Source organism: Oryctolagus cuniculus, chromosome 4, assembly GCF_051225735.1.
Source record: "Oryctolagus cuniculus isolate XC-2025 breed Fujian yellow rabbit chromosome 4, ASM5122573v1, whole genome shotgun sequence".
NCBI lineage: Eukaryota > Metazoa > Chordata > Mammalia > Lagomorpha > Leporidae > Oryctolagus > Oryctolagus cuniculus.
In genome coordinates, this window is record NC_142870.1 from 56,047,146 (window position 1) to 56,061,459 (window position 14,314).

At 41.3% G+C, this 14,314-nt stretch overlaps 1 protein-coding gene across 45 annotated transcripts in view; it reads right to left on the reverse strand.

Moving 5' to 3' along the window:
* Positions 1 to 14,314, reverse strand: part of SENP7 (SUMO specific peptidase 7) — a 197,523-nt gene that overhangs the window by 108,685 nt on the left and 74,524 nt on the right. The gene's annotated exons all lie outside the window — the stretch shown is intronic.

Sequence of the window (14,314 nt, forward strand, 5' to 3'; positions counted from 1 at the left end):
CAGTGAAGGATGCCCAAGTGCTTGGGCCCCTGCACCCGCATGGGAGACCAGGAAGAAGCTCCCGACTCCTGGTTTTGGATAGGCACAGCGCCAGCCGTGGCTGCCATTTGGGGAGTGAACCAACGGAAGGAAGACCTTCCTTCCTCTCTCTCTCTCTCTAACTCTACCTGTCAAATTAAAAAAAAAAAAAAAAAAAAACACTTAAAAAAAAAATGCTAGTTGGAATGACCACACAGCGTATCAGACTGCCAGAATTCTACTCCTGGCTCTGCTCCCAATTCTAGTTTCCTGCTAATGCACTCCCTGGAAGAAAGGCAGGAGATGGCTCAAGTAGCTGTGTCACTGCCATCCACACAGGAGACTGGATTGAGTTCCTGGCTCCCAGTTTGACCAGGCCCAGACCCAGCTGTTAGAGTTAGGGAGTAGACCAGTAGATGGGCGCTCGCTCTTATCTGTCTCTCTGCCTCTCAAATAAATAAAAATTGCTCAAACAGAAGAAAAATGCTAGATTTGAATGGGAATAGGGACAATAAAGGGCCAATACAGAGCCTCAAGGTCATTTTTACCTGATTTCTCATTATGTATTGCTATGAAACTTATCACAAAAGGGAACTCAACTTTGGTTCGCAATACTTTCAGAAAAATTCAGGAATACTAACAAAGAATTTAATTCAAGTAATAATTATTTTTTACAAATAAATATTTTACTTTGGGATAAAAATTTAATTACATTTTAATGATTTATTTTTTGAAAGGCAGACTGACAGAAAGGGAGAGGTGGAGACAGGGAGTGGATGTGGGGGAGAAAAAGAGAGAGAGTAATGAGAATCTTCCATCCACTGTTTGGTTCCATAGCCAGTTCTGGGCCATGTCAAAGCCAAGAGCCAGAAAATCCTGGGGTTCAAGCACTGGGTCATCTTCCATTGCCTTCTTGTGCACATTAGCTAGATCAGAAGCAGAGCAGCCAGGACTCAAATCAGCACTCCAACAAGCATCAAACATTGCACCTTAACCTGCAATGCAATGGCAGCCCCAAGAACTTAAAGTTTTAAGAGATAATAGAATCTGATTTTAAGAGATAAAAGAGAATCTGATACACTACACTGATGACTTATTTTAAAAATCAATGACAAATGAAGATTCTTCCAAAGTTTATGGAAACGATGAGGCCGGAATTGTGATACAGTGAGTTAAGCCACCACCTCTAATGCCAGTATCTCCTAGGAGGGTGTCATTTTGAGTCCTGGCCACTCTGCTTCTAATCCTGTTTCAAGCCAATGTGCCTGAGAAGGCAGTAGAAGATGCCCCAAGTGCTTGGGCCTCTGCCACCCATGCAAAAGACCAGAATGGAGTTCCAAGATCTTGGCTTCAGCCTGGCCCAGACACAGCTGATGTGGTCATTTAGGGAGTGAACCATTGGGTAGAAGATCTCTCTCTCTCTCTCTTTCCCTCTCTCTGTTGCTCTGCCTTTCAAATAAATAAATAAATCATTTTTAAAGTTTATAGAAATGAAATTGAAAGATAATTTTATTTTAGTGCAAAAACAATTTTGAAATCCATGCAGTTTTTTCATAATATGCATTTTCTACAAACTTTTGAAGCCCTCTTGCATGTACTTTTCTTTAAGATTTATTTATTGGAAAGGCAGTTAGAGAGGTGGAGATAGAGAGATCGTCCATCCTCTGGTTCATTCCCTAAATGGCTGCAACGGCTGTGTCTGAGACAGGTTGAAGACAGGATCCTGGAACTCCATCCGTTATCTCCCATGTAAATGCAGGGGCCTGAGTGCTTGTACCATCTTCTGCTGCTTTCCCAGGCATATTAGCAGGGAGCTGGATTGGAAGTGGAACAGCCGGGACTCAAACTTGTGCTCATATGGGATGCCAGCCCAGGATGTGGTGGCTCAATCTGCCGTACCATGATGCTAGTCCCAACATGCATGTCTTAAAAATAATTTTTTGGTTGTCAGCGCTATGGCTTAGCAGATTAAGCTACTGCATGCAGTGCTGGCATACCATATGGGCGCTGGTTCAAGTTCCAGCAGCTCCACTTCCCGTCCAGCTCTCTGCTATGGCCTGGGAAAGCAGTAGAAGATGGCCCAAGTCCTTGGGCCCCTGCACCCAAGTAGGAGACCCAGAAGAAGCTCTCCACAAACTTTCTGAAGTAATCTCATTTTTTTATGGCCCACTATCATTACTGAATTCTAAAACAATACTCATAAGAATAATTAATATAAATAGATATATAGTATTTAAGAGAAATTTTGAAGCTTATAAGGAGACACATCACAGAAATGCTATTACTTGGTATCTCTGTTTATAAACCCGACTATAGCATTATTTAAATGTTTAGCTTCTTAAAAAAATATCTCCAAAGAAAGTAACACAGTTGGAATCAAAAAATTAGTCCCTTAAAAAGTGTTGAAAAAACGTAACTTTACCAACAAAGCAGTGGATATATCTATTAGAATTATCTTCTGAATAATGAATGGTCATGCCATGTTTTGCATGATAATTATTTTGTTGCTAGATTTTGAAGAAGGAAAAACAACAGAAAGAGAGAGAGAGAAAAATGATAAAAAAGACTTAGGGGATAAATGAGTTCATTTAAGTAGAACAAAAACCTAAAAATCTTCCTAAAAAAGAAAAATTTCAAGATTTAACAACAAAAAAATCATGTAGAAAGATAATACACCAATCTGCACTAGAAATTATATACCTTGAAGGCCTCTAAAGCTATGAGAAGGTTTATGTCACAATTTCAGCATGTCTGCTACAGTATACTTTTCTCCTTTTTTTTTTTTTTTAAAGATTTATTTTATTTATTTGAAAGTCAGAGTTACAAAGAGAGAGGAGAGGTGGAGAGGGAGAGAAAGGTCTTCCATCCTTTGGCTTACTCCCCAGATGGCTGCAACGGCTGGAGCTGTGCCGATCCAAAGCCAGGAGCAAGGAACCTCTTCCAAGTCTTCCATATAGGTGCAGGAGCCCAAAGATTTGGACCATCCTCTACTGCTATCCCAGGCCACAGCAGAGAGCTGGATCAGAAGAGGAGCAGCCGGGAATCGAACCGGCGCCCACATGGGATGCCAGCGCTTCAGGCCAGGGCTTTAACCCACTGCGCCACAGTGCTGGCCCCTATAGCATACCTTTCAATTAGAAAGCACTCTGTTACCATGTGAGCAAATGCCATGGGAAAATGCCATCTCACTAGTCCAAGTGATCAATTTCAGTTCATAATTGATCACACTGATAGGTCTAAGAGTCAAAGGGATCACATAAACAAGACTAGTGTCTGAAAATACTAACTGATAGAATCAAAAAGGGAGAGAACAATCCAACATGGGAAGTGGGATACACAGCAGACTCCCAGAACGGCAGATGTCCTAAATAGCACTCTGGCCTCAGAATCAGCCCTTAAGGCATTCAGATCTGGCTGAAGAGCCCATGAGAGTATTTTAGGCATGGAAAGCCAAGACACTCTGGCAAAAAAAAAAAAAAAAAAAAAAAAAAAAAAGAAGGCCTAAATGAAAGATCTGCGAGTGAGATCCCAGTGGAAAGAATGGACCATCAAGGAAGGAGGTACCTTTCTCTGAAGGAAGGAGAGACTTCCACTTTGACTAAGACCCTGTCTGAATAAGATCAAAGTCAGCGAACTCAAAAGGCTTCCATAGCCTTGGCAACTCATGACTAGAGCCCAGGGAGATTACTGACACCATAAACAAGAGTGTCAAATTGTTAAGTCAACAACAGGAGTCACTGTGTACTTACTCCTCATGTGGGTTCTCTCCTTAATGCATTGTCCAATGTGAATTAATGCTATAACTAGTACTGAAACAGTATTTTACACTTTGTGTTTCTGTGTGGATGCAAACTGATGAAATCTTTACTTAATATATACTAAATTGATCTTCTGTATATAGATAATTGAAAATGAATCTTGATGTGAATGGAATGGGAGAGGGAGTGGGAGATGGGAGGGGTGCGAGTGGGAGGGAAGTTGTGGCGGGGGGAAGCCATTGTAATCCATAAACTGTACTTTGGAAATTTATATTTACTAAATAAAAGTTAAAAAAAAAAGAAAAATTAAAGGGTAATGAATCAACGTCTCATTCCTACATTACTATTAAGAAAAATTAAAGTACAAAGGGGTGAAAATTAAATAGAAGCAGGATGGCACAAGGATTAAGAGCAATGACTTTAAAGTCAAATAAGTATAGGTGCAGAGTCTGATTTTTCACCTATTAATTTATCTAAGAGGATTCAAAAAGTTTGTGGAAAAATAAAATTTAAAGGTAAGTTTACTTTGTTGCCAAAAAAATTGAAAACCACGGATACGTTTTTCATAATACATATTTTCCATGAACTTTTTGAATACCCTTGTATAACTTCAGGCAAATTATTTAACATAATTTCTGCCTCTTATCATTGATCCCCTTATCTTTAAAATGGAAAGAATAATTTCTACTTTACACAGCTACTAAGATTAAATGAAGGCATAGTGGCTAAAGCCGCTGCTTGCAGTGCCAGAATCCCATATGGACCCAGTTCGAGACTGGCTGCTCCACTTCTGATCTAGCTCTCTCTTTGGCCTGAGAAAGCAACAGAAGATGGCCCAAGTCCTTGGGCCTCTGCACCTGTGTAGGAAACCCAGAAGAAGCTCCTGGCTTCTGGTTACGGATCGGTGCAGCTTGGGCCATTGCAGCCAACTGGGGAGTGAACCAGGGGATGGAAGACCTCTCTCTCTCTCTGCCTCTCCTTCTCTCTCTGGGTAACTCTGACTTTCAAATAAAGTAAATAAATCTTTAAAAAAAGAAAAGATTAAATGAAAGAAGGTGTAAAGCAACTGGTGCAATTCCTGACACACAGCAGGTACACAATACATGAAAACCCATTTTAATTTTCATATTATTAACATGTTGTTCAAAGTTATAAATTCTTCATTCAAATAGTGCTTAATGGTCATAATTTATTATTAATTTTATTAATGGCCATAATTAAATTAAATGGTCATAATTTATTATTAATATTACAATTATCTTGATGACAGTAGTGTTTTTTTTTTAGAAATTCATAATTGAATAGTTACCAATGACTAAAGTACACTCAGCTCTTTATAACACACAGCCATGGCCCAAACACCTTTCAACTCCTAGCAACTTAACTAATTCAGGTACTTTGAGGAACAAATAGCTTTGTGTGACAACATTATAGAATAAAAATCTATAAAGTTTGACAACTAAATTCTCAGTACCTAAACTGTCTTTTTGAAGTACAGCTATATAAATTAGCATTTCCAGATATATTACAGGACTAGTCTGCATTTCAAAAAATTATGAATGTCCTTGAGAAAAATAAAGTATATAAAAGATATATACCTCATTTATCATACTATCTCAATCTGGGGAGAAGGACTAAAGGTTGTCATTTCAAAGCATCTGTTTGTTTTCCTAAATATGCAATTAGTGTCAGTAGGTAACCAAAAATAGAACTTGTTTTATTTATTATTATAAAATCACACTTCAAAATAACATTAATATACTAAAAAATTACAGCAGAAACAAATTTTAAAATGCAATGAGATATAGCAGAAAGTATATTGACCTAAAAAGTAGTGTCAATTTTCTCAGTGTTTTCTGCATGATTACATTCTCAGATTGTAATTTTTTTTCAATTACAAATTATGTGTTTCTTCCATGCTTACATGGCAAGGTATCTGTGAGATTCATGCAATTTAATAAATTTGAAAAACTGTAAAGAGCTATTAATGTATAACTTCATGTCAAGAGTAAATTTTCAAACAAACCAAGTCCTTATTAAAAGGTAATATATTTGCGGCGACTTCCCTGGCCACCGTTCTGTTGGAACCAGGGAACCTCACCTGGGAGCGGAATCCCAATAAAAGCTTGTGAATTAATTGATTCGTCTGCCTGGGAAGATTTGTTACACGCCGGACACCTTGCAGATGGTGCCAAAACCCGGGAGCTGAGGGTGCGCACCTCCCCTTTCTGGGTTCGAGGCCCCCTTGCTCCTTGAACCTGTCTGGTGCCCCAGGCTGACTATAGACCACGCTCGACCAACTGTAAGTAACTCCTCCCCTGCTCTCCCTCTTTCCTCTGGGTTGGCCCAGTCTCTGCGATCTCCAGCTAGCTCTCCGTCCGGACAGAGACCTCCAAATCGTGTACACGTGGGCTCTGTTCTCCGCTGTTTAGCCTCCCAGTGGCTGTAGAGACAATCCGCCGCTGGCTTGGCCCCCATAAAGGAATGACCTCTAATCCATCTGCTGAAGTCCAGGACAGGGGACACCTTGCCCGAATTTCAGTAGATACGGGCTGCCGGGGAGACCATGGGATCTGGCCAATCCTGAGGGTGGGACTCAAAATGCCCCCTGGCCTGCCTCCCCTGCACCCCATGGGAGACCAGGATAAGTACCTGGCTCCTGCCATCGGATCAGCGCGCTGCGCCAGCCACAGCACACCGGCCGCGGCGGCCATTGGAGGGTGAACCAACGGCAAAAGAAGACCTTTCTCTCTGTCTCTCTCTCTCACTGTCCACTCCGCCTGTCAAAAAAAAAAAAAAAAAAAGAACCTGAAGAACCTGGACCAGGACCTACAGCATAAACGCCTGATCTTCTATTCCACCCAGGCATGGCCTAATTACCTTGAGAATTTCTGCAGCAGGGAGAGAAAATGGTCAGAAGTCCCATACGTTCAGGCTTTCTGAAACCTCCGCTCTCGTCCTACTCCCTTCTCCCCTACTTTCCTCTCTGCCTGCTCCATGGCCCAGGTTTTACTGGCCAAGATCGGCCCCCACCTCCTAAGGATGCCTCTTCTGTGTTACTGCCAAACTCTCCACCTTCCACCTTTTTGGACACTTCTGAGTTCCTGGGGACCCCACAGCTAGCCAGGAACCTCCCGCCCCCATATGCACATTCTTCCGCCTCACCACCATGTCCTGCCTCTCCTTCTGGCTCCCTGCTACCATTGATGAAAGCCAGGTAGCCACGTGGCCCAACCACCGGTGTCAAGCTCCACCCCCATCCTATTGGGATACTCCTGCTTCCCTGCCTGCCCTCCGGCAAAGTTTTAAAAATGACCTATTGCTGAACACGTGGTTCTCTAGCCTCCTCCTCTGGTCTCTTTTCTCTCTTCTCTCCTGCTCTCTCTTCCCTCCTGCTTGCTCTCTCTTCTCTCCTCACTAGCTCCTCTCCTCTCTTGTCTCTCTCTCATACTCTCCTCCTCTCTCTTTTTACCCTTCTTCACCCCACCCCTCTGGTCTGCTGGGTTTTAGGTCAAGTGCCTAAGCACAAACCTCTGCCTTCCACGTTTGCGGCCCCAACTCTTCACTATCTCACTGTACTTCACCCTCCTACCTAGGAATTTGGATTTTATCTTAGAACCAGGCCTGGTCAAAAGTCTACTCTCTCTGTCTTATCAGTTTGGGATTAATTGTCTCCATGTTTTCACTCTCCAGCCCTTGTCTTCCAACTGGTCTTTTGTCCAACTTGTTCTTTCATTTGTCCAACTTGTTCTCTCATTTCTCTATTCTCTTCGAGGTAGGAAAGTAATTCTATTCTGAAGGACTCTCCAAGATGTAAAATTTGATCTTGCTATCTTATAAAAGGAATTGCTAACATTTTCTGTAATAGCATAGCCAAAATGAAAGCTTAAATTATAATTTCACAGCTAGGTTTACTTCACCATGGGCACAATAAACAGGCAAGACCTCCCTTTCAGACCAAAGGGAAGGAAAGTTTTAAAGCAAGGACATAGCTTTCCTCATGGGCATTATCTACCTCAGAAAAACTACTACAGAACATGCCTTGACTATAGACTTCTAATTTAGGCCACAAAGATTAGAGATGGGACTTAAATACCCCCTTGACTTGCATCCTCTGATCTGCTTTAACAAAAATCTGGAGGAAAAGAAAGCTAGGCATCAGAAATGTGAAGATAGGTGTACAGAAGGCTGTTCTGTACAGTGATCTGCCCTCAAGGAGACCCAACAGGACAGTCCACTGCAGCGGCTTTCAATGTGGTAAGCCTGGGCTTCAGCAGAAATTAGCTTATGAAGAGCCCTGGCAGCTCTGCCAGCCAAGAGTTAGATCTCTGGAAGTGGAACTGCCCTGGAGTTGAAGGACTTCAGGTCAGAGCCACGGATCTTATTGGATCTAAGCTGAAAAGCTCTTCATTCAGCCCAGCTTCCAAAGTGACCACCACAGCTGAGGGGACGGCCAAGTAGGGTCAGCAACACTGCAGGCAGAACTGTAAATTTCCTGTTAGAGATGCCACCTACCTTTACCTGGCCAACTCTCCTCCCAGGCCAGCTAGATAATGAAAGTCAACAGGGGGCCTTCCCCAAGGAGGTTCACACCTCCCCTTAGGATGTACCCTAGGTGAAGAGATAGATAAGTCTAGGTCTCATAATTTACAAGGGCTTACAGCCCACCTAATCAATTATCAAGCCCCTTCTGTCAGTTTCTATTTGGCTGAGACAGCACCTTTCTTGGGTCCTCTAATAATGACTCTGTCCTTTGTTCTACACCCTGTCTAGCCCACTTGGGCCTCATTCCTTTGTAATCATAGCTTCTACTCTAACATCAATGACTCTACTCCCAACCTGTGTGTACTGATGGTCCTCTCCTCCACTTAATGTTGTATGATTATTCAGAATTTCTCTATAGACAAACCCCTCTACCTGCAAAAGTTGAGTGGCCTTTCTCCCAGTCTTGTATGGGATCAGATTTAAACCATGTCCATCAAACAATCCTCACAAGGGTCCAGAGACCCCCCTCAGTTCCTCTCCTCCATGAAATCCTTTCATTACCTGGTTAATGTCACTCTTAGGATCATTGGTTGCTATTCTCACCCTGACTTGTATACTACAGTGTCTGTTTAAGTGTTTACAGCAGGTGATAATGAAATGAACCAAGGCCTTCAGCAACCAGGCAGTCAATCAGATGCTTCTCCATCCACACATGCCTATCCCTGTGGAACCCCAAGATACCCCCAAGAGGGCCCCTGTAGACGACATCCCCAGTCAGCAAGAAGTAGCCAAAGAGACTCATCATCACCCCCTTTCCTATCATCAAAAGGTCAGGATGGTAGCTTTGGGATCCGCAAGACGAGAAGGCCTATACTTCCGGGAATGGAGAGTCCCTACCCACACTTCCGGGGACGTAAAGTCCTTGTCAAGGTCCCCGCGGGTGCCTAAAGGTCAACCAATGAGGATCAGACCTGCCTCAACCTTTAACCTCCATGCCCTGAATCTATAAAAGGAGCCCTCCCAGCCTCTGATGTGCAACTTCCCCAACCCCCACCCTGTTGGGACAGGGGAACCTCATCTGGGAGTGGAATCCCAATAAAAGCTTGTGAATTAAAAAAAAAAAAAAGGTAATATATTTGCTAATAAAGCAGTAATATAAAAAGCAAAAAATACAAAACTAATTTAGTTTTCATTGTTGCTGTAATTCTAGAATAATGTCTAAGATTGTGCTATGTGGCATTTTAAGAAGATTGTCATAAATCTATTTTTGTACCACATGAAATAAATTCAAAATATACCTTCTAAATCAGCTTCTTGAAGTATATAAACAAAGAATTTTTGAGTAACTGTTCTTAGAGATTCACAGATTTTCTAGGTTGGCTCTTTTGCTAAGCTAAATATTAAGTGAATAAACTGTCTCTCAGTTAGAATATTACCAATTTAAATAAAGAAATACTATAGCGGGGCTGGCGCTATAGCGCAGTGTGTTAAAACCCCAGCATGCAGTGCCGGCATCCCAGATGGGCACTGGTTTGAGCACCAGCTGCTCCTTTTCTGATCCAGCTCTCTGCTATGGCCTGGGAAAGCAGCAGAAGATGGCCCAACTCCTTAGGCCCATGCACCTGTGTAGGAGACCTGGAAGAAGCTCCTGGCTCCTGGCTCCTGGCTTCAGGTCAGCTCAGCTCTGGCCGTTGCGGTCATTTGGGGAGTGAACCAGCAGAATGGAAGACCTCTCTCTTTCTCTCTCTCTCTCTCTTTCTCTCTGCCTCCCCTTCTCTCTTTGTGTAACTCTATCAAATAAATAAAGTAATTCTTTAAAAAAAAAAAAAGAAGAAGAAATACCATAGTGACCAAAAAGTATTACCATCAGAATATCTGAAATACGTAATTTTTAAAAAACTTCACACACATGTAAATTGAAGAAAAACTGAATAAATATATTTACATTACTCAGGAAGATTTCAAGTACTGAGAACTTTTTAAAAAAATTATTTTATTTGTATTTGAAAGGAAAAGTTGGAGAGAAAGAGAAAGAGAGGTAGAGGCTGAAAAATATCTTATATCTGCTGGTTCACAAATGGCTGGGGCTGGGCCAGGCAAAAGTCAGGAGCCAGGAGCTTCATCTGGGTCTACCACGTGGGTGGCAAGGTCCAAGGTCTTGGACCATCTTCTGCTGCTTTCCCAGGCCATTAGCAGGGAGCTGGATCAGAAGTGGAGCAGCAGCCAGGACTCAAATCGGTGCCCATAAGCAATGCAGATGTCAGCTATACCCACTGCACTACAACACCAGCCCCTATAGCTAACTTTTCTTTTTTTTTTTTTTTTATTTGACATGTAGAGTTATAGACAGTGAGAGAGACAGAGAGAAAGGTCTTCCTTCCGTTGGTTCACTCCCCAAATAACTGCTATGGACAGTGCTGCGCTGATCCAAAGCCAAGAGCCAGGTGCTTCCTCCTGGTCTCCCATGCGGGTGCAGGGGCCCAAGCACTTGGGCCATCCTCCACTGCCCTCCCAGGCCACATCAGAGAGCTGAACTGGAAGAGGAGCAACCGAGACTAGAACCCAGTGCCCATATGGGATGCTGGCGGCACAGGCAGAGGATTAACCAAGTGAGCTAACTTTTCTTAATGGAATATGGGTAGAGTGTGTCTGTATTTCTCCAGTGTCAATTTATAAAAGCAGGAGAAAGACAGTTTATTTTCTTAAAAGGCTTGCAACTGTCTCTCATTAGGCCTCTATCTAATGACCAAAGCTAGTAATCTGGAAATTTTCTTCCAGGAAAATATAAGTGTGAATCACATATGGAGATAAGATTTACAATAAAGTGTAACTTGGTTATTTTTTTAAATAGTGTTCTATATACTGCAAATTTGATATTCTAAAGTTCCTGACCCTTTTCTTCATCATTTAACAAGATTTATTTAAACCATGTGTTTTCTATTTATTTTCTCAATTTATCCATAAATCAAAAGGCCAAATATCCTCTCATAAAAGTCAGTATCAGCGCTGTGGCATAGTGGATAAAGCTGCCACCTGCAGCACCGTCATCCCATATAGGCACCGGTTGGAGTCCTGGCTGCTCCACTTCCAATTCAGCTCTCTGATATGGCCTGGGAAACCATAGAAGATGGCCCAAGTCCTTGGGCCCCTATACCCACATGGGAGACCCAGAAAAAGCTCCTGGCTCCTGGCTTCGGACTGGCACAGCTCTGACCTTGCAGCCAATTGGGGAGTGAACCAGCAGATGGAAGACCTCTCTCTCTCTCTCTCTCTCTTTCTGCCTCTCCTTGCCTCTCTTTGTAACTCTGACTTTCAAATAAATAAATAAATCTTTAAAAAAAGTCAACATCACTACCTTTTAGATTCCAGGATGCAAATAAAATGTCTAACAAACTGAAGGAGTAATTTTGGTTTATTTAATAGTTAAAATTGAAGATAAATTTAAAAGGAAAAAATTATTTTTTCTCCCTTTCATTGTTCTGAAATAATTAAATCCCTCATGCCAAAGTTAGGCAAAGACTGAAATAGACATAAGTCTCCTATTACAGATAGCAAATCTTAGGTAGCAAACAATTTTCCAAAGCCATACTCAACAGAGTTCTTCAATTTTTTTCTTTGAAGCTTGCAATATCTCTTTTCCTGGTGGTCACCAAAATCACAACATATGCAAGTATGATTCCTTCTGACAGAGGAAAATGTATTTCAGTTAAAGATTCTGGAGGTATAACTCTTGTGAGAAGCATTTATTGAGCACATTATTGTACTAGTAATGAAGTAAAAATAAAAAATAAAAGTATATACAGAGTTTTCAAAAAGTTCATAGAAATGCATACTATGAAAAAACTATACACGGATCTCAAAAATTTTTTGTACCAAAACACGTTTATCTGTCATTCCAGTTGCAACGAAATTTTTACTATATCCTTGCAATCTTTACTCACAGGAAGTTTACTGTCAGGGAAGCACAGAAAGTAAAAATCACACTACAGGGTGATGAGTGTCATGATATTTGAACTGACTGCTAGCACTACACAAGGCATCAAATGTAGGTTTGGAGTGTGGAGTCAAGGAAGATTACCAAAGAAGAAAATATAACCCAGTGCTCCAGACAAACAGAAATCAGCAAAAAGGAAAAGGAGATTGTTTTTATAGTTCCCTAGGTCTGAAGCATAGTGTAATACAAAAGAGTGGACAGAGGCAAGGCTAGATACGAAGAAAGGTGAGATCATTAAGTGTCCTACGTGCCAACCTAAGGAGGCTGAACTTTATCTTGCAGGTTGTGTGTAACCACAGAGATGCTAAACTAGTAAGTAACAACTAAGATCTGCCTTGGCGGGGGGGGGGGGGGGGGGGGGGTGGAGTGAACATTACATAATAGATTGAGAAGCTGCTTGAGACACTAGCACCCCATATGGAGTGCCAGTTCAAATCCCAGCTACTCAGCACTTCTGATCCAGCTTCCTTCTAACATGCCTGGGAGGGAGCAGATGATGCTCAGTGCTTGGGCCACTGTCATCCATATGTGAGACCCAGATGGAGTCCCTGGCTTCTGGCTTTGGCCTGGCCTACCACTGGCAATTGTGGGCATTTGAGAAGTGAACTAGCAGATGGAAGATTTTCATTCATTCATTCATTCTCTCTCTCTCTCTCTCTCTCTCTCTCATATTAAGTAAATAACTTTTTTAAAAAGAAAAAAATAATATCTGCCTTTTACAATGAACACTCTGACAACAACATGAGGAATAAGCCAAGAATAAACAGACTAGGCACAGGAAGTGTAATAAAGTTACTGCCATAATAAAGGCACACAGTTACAAGTTATTAAACTGATGCCCTGGCGATAAATATGGAGACAGATTTGGGAATTAAAAGAACAAGACATGATAAATAATAGCATAAAGTGTAAGGAAAAAAGAGGAGTCAGGACAATTCCAACTTCTAATTTGTGGAACTGGGAATATGGGGGTGGTCATTAGATAGGGAGGGGATACAAAAACGGGGATCAATTTAACAATCAATTGGTTGCTCACCACAGTAACTGAACAGGAAAGAAAAAAAAGAACAAATTAGGATCTTATTGGCATTTTTCATATTATATTTAAATTTCATGAACACATAATCTAGGCATTAACAATTCTTGGTGGCAAAAACCAGTTCTGAGAAAATAAAACACTACACTGTTCTAATTGGAAAATGGACAGTCATGAGATGAACAAACTGATGATTTTGTTGTCATTTACAAAGAATTAAATCTTACATTCAAAAAAGTCAAAGGATTTACAAAGTTCATTCTTGTAGCCCCATTAGATCTGCCAACACAAGATTAATGTACCTGTACTGAGGAGAAAAGAGGCTAGAATCCAAGAAAATGAGAGCAAGCTACTTCACAGATTATTGATGCTAAGTTGTCTGACCCCAATATTTAGTGCTTTGGAAAGTTAAAGTTTATTTCGTAAGAAAGTCTCATTAAACTTTTTATGATTTTAATTTTTGAATAAGTTTCCTTTTGTACTAATGTATAATATTACATTCAGATGTGTTAACAGAGTTCTGTTCATCAGAACCGTTAGCTAGAAAATAACTGGAAAGTCAGCACTTTTTACCTGGGTTTTGACACCTAAAGCACTTATATACTGACATTCAGATTACAGCTAATGTAATCAAAGCTAATGGAAACATTTTAATTGAAAATAAAATTTTGTCCTTTAAAAATATTCATTTTGGGGCTAAACCTGTAAATGGAAATCTATAAAAAATATTACAAATTAAAAAAATCCTAGAGCTAACTCCTAGGTTTCAGCTCCAAATTCCATATACAGTTCTTTCAAACACACACACACACACACACACACACACATACACATACACACACACATACACACACACATGAGCCAGGGTTATGGCTTACTGGGTAAAGTCACTGCCTGCAGGCACCAGTTTTTGTCCCAGCTGCTCCACTTCCAATCCAGCTCCCTGCTAATGGCCTGGAAAACGCAGCAGAAGACGGTCCAAGAGTTTGGGCCCCCACTACACACGTGGGAGAGGCAGATGAA